The sequence below is a fragment of the Galeopterus variegatus genome, unplaced genomic scaffold (assembly GCF_000696425.1).
Source record: "Galeopterus variegatus unplaced genomic scaffold, G_variegatus-3.0.2 Scaffold10331, whole genome shotgun sequence".
Lineage (NCBI taxonomy): Eukaryota > Metazoa > Chordata > Mammalia > Dermoptera > Cynocephalidae > Galeopterus > Galeopterus variegatus.
Window position 1 is genome coordinate 29,624 of NW_007736442.1, and position 13,278 is coordinate 42,901.

General features: G+C 39.4%; 1 long non-coding RNA gene across 1 annotated transcript; it reads left to right on the forward strand.

Annotated features, from left to right (window-relative positions):
- Positions 1-5,775: 5,775 nt before the first annotated feature.
- LOC103609945 lies at positions 5,776-12,959 on the forward strand. The gene is made up of 4 exons (XR_552177.1): positions 5,776-6,151; positions 9,700-9,761; positions 11,777-11,928; positions 12,426-12,959. It is a non-coding gene; the product is annotated as an uncharacterized LOC103609945 (long non-coding RNA).
- The last annotated feature ends 319 nt before the right edge of the window (positions 12,960-13,278 follow it).

A 13,278-nucleotide genomic window follows, 5' to 3' on the forward strand; every position in this document is an offset into this window, starting at 1 on the left:
TTAACATGCAAAAATCAGTTGTGTTTTTATACACTGATAACTAACAATCTGAAAAATGAAATTAAGAAAATGTTTCTATCTGTAATAGCACCAACAGGAACAAAATAATTAGAAATAAACTTAACAGAGAAGACAGAAGACCTGTACACTGAAACTACAAAACACTGATGAAAGAAATTAAACAATAATAAATGGAAAGACATCTCATGCTTATAGATTAATACAGTTAAGATGTTCATACTACCCAAAGCAATCTACAGATTCCATGCAATCCATATCAAAACCCCAATGGCATTCTTTTGCAGAAATAGAAAAATCTACCCTAAAACTCATATAGAATATCAAGAGGCCCTGAATAGGCAGAACAATCTTAAAAAAGAAGAATAAAGTTACAGGCCTCACACACTGTAATTTCAAAACTTATTAGAAAGCTACAATAATCAAAACAATATAGCACTGGCATAAAGACAGACATACAGACCAATAGAATAGAATAGAGAGCCCAGAAGTAAACCCTCACATACAAGGTCAAATGGTGTTGACAAGGGTGCCAAAACCATTTGATGGGCAAGGCACAGGATTTTCAACAAATGGTGCTAGGAAAACTGAATGTCCATGTGCAGAAGAAGAAAGTTGTAGCCTCACCTTACAACATATACAGAAATTAATTCAAAATGTATCAAAGACCTAAACATAAGGGCTAAAGTATAAAACACTTAGAAGAACACATCTAGAAAAAGCTTCACTACATTGGATTTGGCAATAATTTCTTGGATATGACACCACAGCATCAAACTTAAAAAATTTTGTGCATCAAAAGACACAACCAATGGAGTAGAAAGGCAACCCACAGAATGGGAGAAAATATTTGCAAATCGTGTATCTGATAAGGGGTTAATATCCTGAATATATTAAGAACTCCTACAACTCAACATTAAGAAAAGACAAACAACTCAATAATGAAATCAGCAAAAAACTTTAAGAGACGTTTCTCCAAAGAAGATATACAAGTGACCAATAAGCACATGAAAATATAGATGGTCAGCATCACTAATCATTAGGGAAATGCATATCCAAACCACAATGAGATATCATCTTCTACCCATTAGTATAGTTACTATTGAAAATGAACAAGCAAACTGGGAAACAAAAAATCAGAAAATAACAAGCGTTGACAAGTGTGGGAAGAAATTGGAATCCTCACGTACCATTGGTGGAATTGTAAGATAATGCAGCTGCTATGGAAAACAGTACAGAGATTCTTCAAAAAAAAAAAAAAAATAGAGCTACCAGATGATCCAGCAATTCCACTTCTGGGTATATATTCAAACGAATTGAAAGCCAGGTCTCAAGGAGATATTTGCGCACCAGTGTTCACAGCAGCATTATTCTCAATAGCCAAAAGGTGGAAGCAATCCAGGTGCCCATTGATGGATCAACAGATAAGAAAATGTGCTATATACAGACAATGGAATATTCAGCCTTAGAAAAGGAAGGATGAACCTTGAAGACATTATGCTGAGTATCATAATCCAGGTACAGAGGGACAAATAGGACATGCATTCACTTACATGAGGTACTGGGAGTAGTCAAATTCATAGAGACAGTATAGAATGTTGGGTGGAAGGGAAAGTACGGAATTGTTTAATGGGAATAGAGTTTCAGTTCTGCAAGATGACAAGAGTTCTGGAGATTTCTTTCCTAACACTGTGAATGTACTTAGAAGTTCTGAATTGTACACTTAAAGATGGCAAGTTTTATGTTATTTATATTTTACCACAATTTTTTAAAATGCAAGTGTAAAACACATATTGTGCATATTATAGATTTTTAAACATGAAGAATCTGTCATCCTAGACTTTATTTTTATATATTCTCTTCTAGTCTTTTTCCTTATGTACATATATTTTCAGAGTTATAATCATAAGATACCTACATTGCTTTATCAATAAACAATTTACCAGAATTGCTTTTTATGGGTGTAAGGATTGGGTTCTGTCTGGTGGAGCTTGGGATGGGAGACCTTACTGAGGCAGATGAGGAAGACAGGAGCCAGAGCAGCAGGTACCCAGAAGACGAAGGAGAACCAAATACCTGAGGGAACAGCGCACACACCAAGTCCAGGGGCTAGAAGTCATCACAAGGTGGACGCCCAGACCCCAGCTCAGAAGGAGACTCCAGTGGGACTGGAACAGCAGCTGACCGAGCAGTGACCTGCGCCCAGTTTGCTGAGTGGAGGACATTACTGGTTTATTTGGAGAGAGTGTGGCTTTCATTTAGGTCCCTAGCTATTTATCTTCAGGCTTGGCACAGAGCCGGTAAGAGAGGGACTGGTCCCTAATGATTATAAAGAGCTGCTTGGAGTGAGGGTGTCTGGGGTTGGCCCCAGGCTGTGCCTCTCTATCTTGCAGTTGGCAAGTCTCTCAAGCCTCTTTGTTTTAAATTTAAATGGGAAGGGTAAAGGACTTTTCCCAAAGTGCAGATTCGTTCAACTGATAAATTACAATGATTCTGGGAGTATTGAGCATCCCAGAGGGGACAGCCATAGAGTCCAGTGCAGAGGGTCTCGGGCTTTAGCGCACAATGGAAGCACACGGGAGGCTTGTGGAAATGCAGAGTGCCAGCCCTGCCAGCCCGCACCCCAGGATTCTGATTCAGTACCTCTGGGGTGGGCCTAAGAATCTACATTTCCAACACGTGCCCAGGTGATAATGCTGCTGGTCCGGGATTTTGAACTTTTTCTTTAAAGGAAATACGTATTATTCAATTTTGTGTACAACACAGTGGCTTATATGGAATAGTTGCTCGATAAATATTTGCTAAATCCCAACAGTGAGATGGGCGGGAGGCACTGTGGGAATGAACGCTCTGTTGCTTCTAGGGGGAAGTGGAGGAGCGGAGCAGGCATTAGGAGTGCTCCCCTAGGGTTGTTCCAGGGAAAACTGAGAGCACTTGGCACGTGGCTCGTCTCAGAGTGAGGCTTCCACAAATGTGGCCTGAAAAGCCAAGGAGCACAGCCCGAGGAGCAGCGAGGGAGGAATCACTGAGACGTGGCTGCTTAGCAGTTCTGCCTGAATCCAGCGCTCCCTCCCAAAGGCCCTAAACAGATGGCTGCAAGGGAGAAAGCTGGAAGTCCGTCTTCTTTCCCAAAGACTTTGTATGCTGGGTATGGTACGAAATTGTTATGAACTAAATTTTTCATACTAATATTTGGTATGATCAGTGTCCTAAGTCAGTGATCCTCAGAGGCCCAGAGGAGCAGTGCTCCCTCCCATGCCCTGTCACTGGCGGAGCAACAAGGTACAAGAGCAGCTGTGCTTGCATAACCTCCCAGATGTTTAGAGTTGCCAATCTTTTCCACTTCTGCTATTCTAATGAATATAAAGTGGTGGTTTTTAACCTACATTTCATCTTTTCATGGACTTACCGTCCATTCATATATGTTCTTTTGCAAAGTGTCTGTTCAAACATTTTGCTCATTTTTTTAAGGCATTAATCTTTTTTATTGTTAATTTGGAGGAATTCCTATGTATTCTAGATATAAATCCTTTATCAAATACAGTCATGTGCCACATAATGACATTTGGGTCAACGATGGCTGTGTATAGGTCCCATTAGATTATAACGGAGCTGAAAATTTTCTATCACCTAGTGACATCGTGGCCATTGTAACATTGTAATGCAACCCACTACTCAAGTAGGAGCCATAGGCTGTCCCATGTAGTTGAGGTATGGAGCAGGCCATGCCACCTAGGTTTGTGTCAGTGCACGCTATGATATTTGCACAACAATGAAATCACCTAATGACACATTTCTGAGAACGTGTCCCCATTGTTAAGCAACGCATGACTGTGTATGTATGGGAATATATTCTCCCAGTCTATGGCGTGCATTTTTATTTTCTTAATGGTCTTTTAAAGACAGGCCTTTAATTTTTATCAAGTTTAATTTATCATTTTTTCTTTTTTTATGGTCAGGGCTTTTAGTTTCCTTTCCAAGAATGTTTGCCTGCACCAAGGTCATGAAAACATCTTTTCTCCTAGAAGCTTTAGAGCATCAGATTTTAAGTTTAGATCTATTCTTTGTCTGAAATTAACTTGTGAGAGTGTTATAAGGTAGGGGTCAGGTCACAGATGTGCACGCACAACACATACATATTTTTTCCAGTTTTTCCAGCATCTTTTTTTGGAAAAGACTATTGTTTCTCCTGGCAATTATCATGTTTTTGACATATGTCAAAGATCAATTGACTTCATAAGTATAATTCTATACTCTATTCTGTCCCATTGATCTACTTCTCTGTCTTTATGCCAATATCACACTGCCTCAATTAATGTAGCTTTATAAGAAGTCTTCTAAGACTTCTCATACTCATCAAGAGTAATTATACTCTTATACTTCTTAAACTCAGAAAGTATAAATCCTCCAACACTGTTCTTTTACTCTAATCACTATGCCTAGAATCAATTTGTAAATTTTAGAATAATCTATGGGATTTTGATTGAGATTGAGTTGAATTTATAGATCAAATTGCAGAGAATGGATATCTTATCGATTATGAGTACTCCAATCCATAAGCATGAAATGTCTCTCCATTTACTTTAAGTAATTAAAGTAATTAAGAAATTACTTTAACTTATTTTAGCAACATTTCTATGTAGAGGTCTTTGTCTTACATGTCTTTTGTTAAATTCATTCTAAAGTATTTTCTGGGTTTTCTTTTTCTTTTCTTTTCTTTTTTTTTTTTTTTTTGGTAGCACTTAATATAGAAATAAAATGGAACCTATATAGGAAATAAAATTGTATAGAGAAATTTTACCCACACATATGTACAATCAACTATGTTACAATAAAAAAAAAAGAAATTTTACAAAAGTTGATTTTTGTATTTAACCATATATGCTGTGATCTTGCTAAATTCATTTTTTAGTTCCAGCAGTTGTTGTGTGGGTTTCATAGTATTTCTCTGTATGCATAGTCACATCATCTGTGATTAAAATCAGCTTTATGCTTCCTTTAAAATCTCAGTCTCTTGTTTCTTTTTCTTGCCTTCTCACACTGGCTAGGACTTACAGCACAGTGACAGCTTGCTCCTGACAACTCGATATTTCACCACAATGTAGCTATAGGATTTTTGTAAGTTTAAGGAAGTTTCCTTCTATTTTTATTCCATTTGCTGAGAATTTTTATCATCGATGGTCTTGAATTTTTGGTAAATGATCATCTGGCTGTCTGCCTCTAGCATGGTAATATGATGTTACATCCAGTGATTTTCTAAAGTTAAACACAGACAGGACAAATCCTACTTCAGCGTGTTAAATTTTCTTTTTATACATTGATGGATATGATTCACTGGTATTTTGCTAATGAGCTTTGCATTTATATTCATAGGGGATATCGGTCTGCAATTTTCTTTCATGTCACCTACATATACGTTCAAATTTTTGTATCAGTGTTTCAGTGGCCCATAAAAAGAGTTAGGAAGTGTTCCCTTCTCTTACATTTTCTGAAACTTTGTGTAAGATTGGCATTATTTTTTCATTAACTGTTTCATAGAATTTACTAGTGAAATTATCTGAGCATGGAGGGATTTTCGTGGGCAAGTTTTTGATTATAAGTTCAAGTTCTTGAATTCTTGAGTTAAAAGTTATAGCACTATTCAGAGTTTTCTATTTTTTCATATGTCAGTGATTTCAAGTTGTGTTTTTCAAGGAATTTGACCATTTTATCCAAGTTATCAAATTGATTGGCATAAAGTTGTTTATAGTATTTCTTTATTATCCTCCAAATGCCTGCAGTACCTGTCATGAGAGCATTCCTGATATGCACAATGTGTGCTTTGTATCATTTCATCGTGATTAGTCTTGCTAGGGGCTGATCAATCTTATTAAACTTTATAAAGAACTAATTTGTGACTGTTTATTTTCAGTATGTTTTCTATTTCACTTACTTCTGCCTTTATCTTTGTTATTTCCTTTCTGCTATTGACTTTGGCTATAAATTGCTCTTCTTTTTATAGCTTCTTAAAGTGGAAGCTTAAGATTGCTGATTTCCGGCTGTTGTTGTGCTAACACAGACGCTGAAACTATACATGTGTTAGCTGCTTCCCCACAATTCGAAATGTCGTGTTTTCGTTATCACTCAGACCAAGGTATTTTCTAATTTCCCTTGTGATTTATTCTGTTGTTGTTGTGCGGTTTGGCGGTACAGGGATCTGAACCCTTGACCTCGGTGTCACAAAACTGCACTCTAACCAACTGCACTAACCAGCCAGCCCTCCCTTATGATTTCTTCTTTGACCCATGAGCTATGTTGAAGTGTGTCATTTGATTTCCAAATATCTGGGGATTTTTCTAGAGATCTCATTTTTGTATTTCTAATTTAATTCTGTGGTGGTTAAAGCAAATAATTTTAATTTTTTGAAATTTTTTTGAACCTTAATTTGTAGCCCAGCGTATGATCTAGCTTCATGGATGTTCTGTGTGCACTTAAAAAGAATGTGTATGTTGCAGTTGTCAGTTTAAGTAAAGTTGTTCGATACTGTTGTTCAAAGCCGCTACGTCCATATTGATTTTTGCTAGTTGTTCTATTAATTTCTGAGAGAAGAATGTTAAAATCTCCAAATAAGTTTGTGCACTTTCTATCTCTCCCTTCAGTTCTATCATATATTTTGACACTATATTGTCAGATGCATACATATCTATAAAACGTACCCCTTAATCTCTGGTAATAATCCTTGTGATGAAGTCTCCATTGTCTACTATTCTTGTAGCCATACAGCCTCCTTACACTTGGCATCTGCATGGCACATCTTCAGTGCTTTTTCTTTCAGCCTATTAGTGTCTTTAGTGCATTTCTAGTATACACCATCTGGTTGTAGCTTGCTTTTTTCTCCAGTATGACAATCTCTGCCTTTTAATTAGAGTGTTTAGTTTAATTACATTAAATGTAATTAGTTCTATGGTAGCACTTAAGTTTACTATTTTACTATTTATTTTCTGTTTGCCCTTCTGTTTCTTCAGTGTTGCCTTCTTTTGGGTTAATTGAATATTTTTCATCCTTGATTTTAATTCCTCCATTGGCTTCTTAATTATATCACTTTCTATTATTTTTTATTAGTTCCTCTACAAAACACAGTGTACATATTTAACTTATCATGTAAATCTAATATTGTATCACTTCTCAGAAAATGTAAGCAATTTTGAACAATATAAAATTAATATTATATATATAATTATTATAAAATTATTGTTGTAAACAATATAATTCCACTTGCCCCCTTCCTTTGTGCTACCATTGTCACTATGTACCCTGCATCCACGTGCAGCAAAAGTCTCACAGTGTCATACTATGACTTTTGTTTTAAACAGTTTTCTTATGAAGAAATTAAGAGGGAAAGAATAGTGTGTGTTTTTTAATTTACTCGCACACTATTTCCAGTGTTCCTCATTCTTTCCTGTCGATGTGACAGCAGTTTCATCGGATGTCATTTACCTTCACCCTGAACAACTTCTTGTGGCACTTCTTGTAGTGCAAGTCTATAAGCAACAAATTCTCTCAGCTTTCATTTATGTGGAAATTTTAAAAATTTTATTCTAACTTATAAAAGATACGCTTCTGGGATATAGAATGCTGTGTTCACAGTTATCTTTTTTTCTTTTGGCTTTTAAAAGATGTTGTTCCGTTGTCTTCGGGCCATTGCTTTTTCTGATGAAAAGTCGTCTGCATGTAACGTATCTTTTTAGCTGGATGCTTCCAAAATTTTCTCTCTATTTTTAGTCTTCAGCAGTCCGACTATGGTATGTTTACATGTGGTTTTTTGGATGTTTTTCTGTTTAGTTTTCAGTGAAATTCTTGGAATTCTAAGTTGATATTTTTCATCAAATCTGAGATCTTTTCAGCCATTATTTCTTCAAGGATTTTTCCTGCCTCATTTTCTTTCTTCTCACCTTTTGGGACTCCAATTATATGCATGTTAGATTGCTGTATATGTCCCATAGGTCACTGAGATTCTGTTTAGTTTTTTCAGTATTTTATCTTTCTGGTGTTTAGACTGCATGCTTTTTATTTATCACCTGCTGCTAAGAGAATCCATTAAATTTTTCATTTTAGAGATTGTACCTTTCAGTTCCAGAATTTCCTTTTGTTCTTTTTTATTTGCATTATTCTGCTGAGGTTTTCTTTATGTTCACTCATGAAGACCATCTCTTCCTTTAAGTTTCTTTAACACCTTTAGACTAACTGCTTCAATGTCCTTGAGTGATAACCTCAGTGTTTGGGTCATCTCAGGCTCACTTTCTATTGACTATTTCTATTCTTGACTGGTTCACATTTTTCTGTTTCTTTGTATGCCTAGTATTTTTTAAACATTTAAACTAAACATTATAAATAATAAACTTAGAGATTCTGCATTCTTTGCTCTTCCTCTGAAGAGTATTGACTTTGTTCTAAGAGGCAATTAAATTACTGGTCAATCACCTTGAATTTGCTGAGTCCGGGTTTTATGCTGTTAGGGCAAGTCTATCATGGCTTTCCACGTAGTACTAGAGTGAATCCTTTAGTCTTGCGGCACAGTACTTACTCCTAAGGCCTGGCCTTTCTGGAGTTTCAATGGAAAGCTCGAGATGTTTACCAAACCTCTCCAACTCATCAGGACTCAAACTCCAAATTCCGTCTCCTCGGAGGAGGGCAGAAGCTAAAATCTCCGGTCTGTTCTTTCAGCCTTCCAGCTGTTGCTTTCTGCTGGGCTCTTTGGAGACTCCCACAGCATGAACAGTTCAGTGATCAACTAAGGATTTGAGGAGATTTTATGTGCAGAATTTAGGGCTGATTTATTTGTGGCTCCTTCCTTTTCAGGTTTCAATTTATTTGTAGCTCCTTCCTTTTCAGGTTTCTTCCTTTTAGGCAGCCCTGAAACATCAAACTAATATGTAGCCAAGACTGCTGCTTCCGGCCACTTGCAGCTCATAGACTGAGAATGCCCTTGGAAAGAATCTTTATAAACATGGATCTTGCCAAGCTTGGCTTGGATCTTTCAAACCTCAAATCCCCTCCTGTTTCTCCTTGTTTTTGGTTTCTCTCTAGTGCCTTCAAATAATTTTTTTCTTTAATATCTTCTTCAGAGCTTATAGTTGTTATCTCCATGAGGGTTAGTCCAGTATGGGCTACTCCACCATTAATTGGATTGCTGAAATTTACAGCATGCCGTCATGCTACTGTACATGGAAGAAATCCTCACAGAACAAAATATTTTGTAAATTACAAAAAAAAAAATCAGTTTGCATACACATTTCAAAAACAGTTATATTCCACCAAATTTAGGTATACATCTTATTATTTGAAAATTAATTTGGGTTTCCTAATAAAATTATCTGAGTATGCAGTCAAAGATCAACAGGTAGCTATAGGTAAAGATACACAAGGATGTTTGTATTAGTTTTCTTTTTTTTTTTTTTCCTTTTTGTCTTTTTTCGTGACCGGCAACGGATCGCGACCCTTGGTGTTGCTCCTGCACCTCGCTCAGCCAGTGAGCGGCCGGTCTGTACGTGGGATCCGAACCCTCGGCAGGAGCGCCGTCGCACTCTCAAGCGGCGCACTGTAGCAGTGCGCCACCGGGCCGGCCCTGTATTAGTTTTCTATTACTGCATGACAAACCACAAATTTAGTGAATTAATACAACACCCATTTATTATTTCACAGTTTCTGAAGGTCAGAAGTCTGAGCATCCTGTAACTGAGTCTCCTGCTCAGCTCACTTCTAAGGTAATCCAGTCATTGGGAGAATTTAGTTTCTCATGGTATAGGACTGATGGCAGCTTTCTTCCTCTTCGAGGCCAGCTGGAGAACGCCTCTCTGATACTTTGTCTTCTTTTTAAGGGCTAGCCTGATTAGGTCAGATTCACCCAGGACAATCTCCCTTTTGACTAAAAGTCAACTGATAAGGGACTTAATCAAAGGTCATGTCCGCACTCAAGGGGAGGGGGCATATACAGTGCATGCACCCAGGGGTGGGAAACTTCAATTTCTGCTCCACCAAAATGTTCCTTGCAGCAGTGATTGTAGTAGCAAAAATTAGAAACAATGGAAACCTCATCCACTGAGAGCTGCTTAAATAAATTATAAATTATAATAATTTCACACTAAACTGAGACAAAAAGGATGTTTAAGATATTTTAAGGAAAAATTTGCTCTCACAGATTCCTATAGTTAGTATAATTCCATTTGTATAAAAATACTTATGCACATGAGAAATGACATACATTTTACACTGTTGTTCCATACATGGAGGCCAGAATGATATCCTTCTTCATTTCTCCATTGCTTAGCCCAGTTTGTCTCACAAACCCTCATGTCTGCTAACAGCAGAAAGCAAAGCTGCCTGTTTCAAATGTGGAAAATCAAGGTTTAAATTCAAGTCACCATTATTTTCTCCCTCCCTGGTCTCTTCCTTTCTTCTCCGCGGGGCAGACTGAGTTCCTGGGGCCCTGTGTGTGGCCAGGCATGAGAAGGGTGCCAGTACTGTGCTCTGCACTGGCTGCCTTTGCTGCTGTAGCTGGTCACTCCTGGACTTGCCATCGCTCTGCCCGGACACCCATGCCCATGGCCCACCCCTCAGCTCTAGCTCTCCATTGCTCCCACTAGAGGAAATGGGCTGCCCTAGGGAAATTTTTCCCAAATGGAACCTTAACAGGTGCCTTCACAGGTGGATATAGAACTCTGCTCTGAAGATTTGTAGCCTCGCAGAATACACCCTGGGGAAACTAGGTAACAGTTCCCCCAGATTTACCTAAAGCTTTCATCACATCCTGCAGAGGTTTTTCCTCAGGACGAGTGTGGTATGGAGACTTTTCTCAGGTGCTTTTCTGCAGTGTCCTACCTAAGCAAGTCGCCCTGATCCTGCCCTTCCTATGGCCCCATAGCAGCTCTTTTTTTTTTCCGGAGAGAAAATGACTATTGCCCCATCCACATTCTTCCCTGTTGCATGGATTTGGTAATAAACGTTGTATTTCAAGCTATGGAAACAAAGGCCACCCAAATAAGAGAAGCAGAGGCTATTTACTCAGAGCTCGCTAGAGCAAGGTGTCAGCCATCATACCTTGTGTTCTGGTGGGTACTCAAAGGCAGGCAGGGGAGTGGGAGGGCTTCACAGTGGGAAACAGGGAAGATGCCAGGCGTGCCCTCACTGGAGCCTGACGGCATGGGCAGTGGGGCACCTACATGATTGGTAAGGCGTGCATATTTCCAGTTGGTCCTAAGTTGGAAGTGGAGGGAAAACAAGGGATATGACCAGAAGGACATGCATATTGTGCCAAAAGTGTCTTCCTATGGACAGTGGAGATGAAACAACAGGGAAATAACCTAGTCAATATCATCCTACCACTTAGCAATGGGCACAGTAGTGCATTCAAGGCTCCCTGTGACTGGTGCTGGTGGCCTGAGCACAGGCTGCAATGGAAGGTGTGGAGCAGGAAGCTCTGTGAGGTCTGGAGCCTGCAGCCTGTGCACACCAGCAGGAACAGGGGAATGAGGAAGTCCACTTTGGGTAGATATCCTGCACAACATGCACACAGGTACTCTGGGGAAGAACATTCCAGAACATCCACAGGAGCTATACATCTGCTGCTGGTCAGGTGAAGCACTAGATGTTCGGAGGTCTTGTTTACTAAAAAAGGTATTCTGTTTGAAAGGAAATGTTATGGGGAATATAATTTTTCTTCTTTCGGTTTTCCTCATTTGCTAACTTTTCCCATTCCTACCCCTTCTCTTCTGTCCCTCAGAGCTCCCCGAGATACTCTCTTATTTTATGTCCCTGAATGAACTCAAAGTCCGTGAAGTACACACCTGAGGAAGTGCTTCTCCCACCTGAACGTGAATGAGGGTCCTGAAGGGCTTGCTTGTAATGTGCACTCCTGGGCCTTATGCAGGAGGGGTGAGTGGGGCCCAGAAACCTGCACTTCACATGCCCTAAGTAATTATAAGGCAAATGCCCAGGGACCACAGTCTGAGAAAACTGCTTCAGAGAGAGAGGGAAATCTAATTCAGGCATCTCTGCCCTCTTTGACTCATGTCCAATGTGATCTTAATGGATCTCAGCTGTCTGGCACTATTTTTATGGGCCACTTTTTAGTTTAAACATAGAGCATATTTAAAATATTTTAGCCCTAAAACCCATGACTTGTTTAATACATTTGAGCTTACTGAAGAATTGTCACAACCACCTGTCCCGGGCTGGGCTGCACCAGCACCATGAGTCAGGGGCAGCAGTCCTAGCAACAGTCGCTGTGACAGGATGTGGCATGCAGGAAGCCTTCCAAAGAGGTCCTCCTAAAAACAGGATCCCCTGTCACCTACCTTGCACACGTTGCCTTCCCTCTTGCTGACATTCATAGGATTTTGTCTCTTAAATTACAGCTTTTTATTCTACAGGTGATCTCCTGCTTTCATCCCATACTGAAGTGCTCTCCCTGGAGTTGCAGGACCGAGTTACTGCTGCCTTCATCCCCACTGTCCACGGTGGCGGATGCACCGCACTGTAATTTACCTTGAAGGCTATGTGGAAATACAGTGACTCCGTCCCCGTGGACATGTGGAGCACTGTGGTTGTGCATGATTTGAGTGCCTGCGGCATGCTCACCAGGAAGGACACCTAGAGAAGCCAAGTTTGCTCTCGAGGAAGGTTCCAATCAGAGTGACACTGGTGAAACGAAGCAAGGATTTGGGGAAAGAGAACATGTGTTGCTTTAGACTAATACTGTCTGGCTTTGATTTCAAGTTTGATAATTTTGCTGGGCAATTGCTAGTGAGAGCCCCACACCAAGACTCTCACGGTAAGTTGTTCATTGAAAAGGCACTGCACTGACTTACACATGAATCAAAACACTAAACTGTACCCCATACACATGCACAATTACAATGTGTCAATTAAAATAAATAAATAAAAGTTTTCTTAAGGACGGTGCAGAATCAGCCAGGGAATATTACAAATTACGTGCCTAGCTCAGTGTGAAATCTTCCCTTGAGGGACACAGGAGTTTCGGACAGTCTTTGTCTTACCAGTATAGAATCAGTCTCTCTCTCTCTCTCTCTCTCTCTCAACCAAGCTGTCCGTATGTGAAAATAACATGAGGGATCTGATAATGAAGTGTGGACAGTATGGTCTGAAGCCACAGGAATTCAGAGTAGAAAAGGGCATGTGGGTAGAGAGGGGAGGCTGTGTGGACATGGAAGGAATCCAAGAATGAAAGGGAGCACGTGGAGCCAGGGGTGACAGTGGTCTATG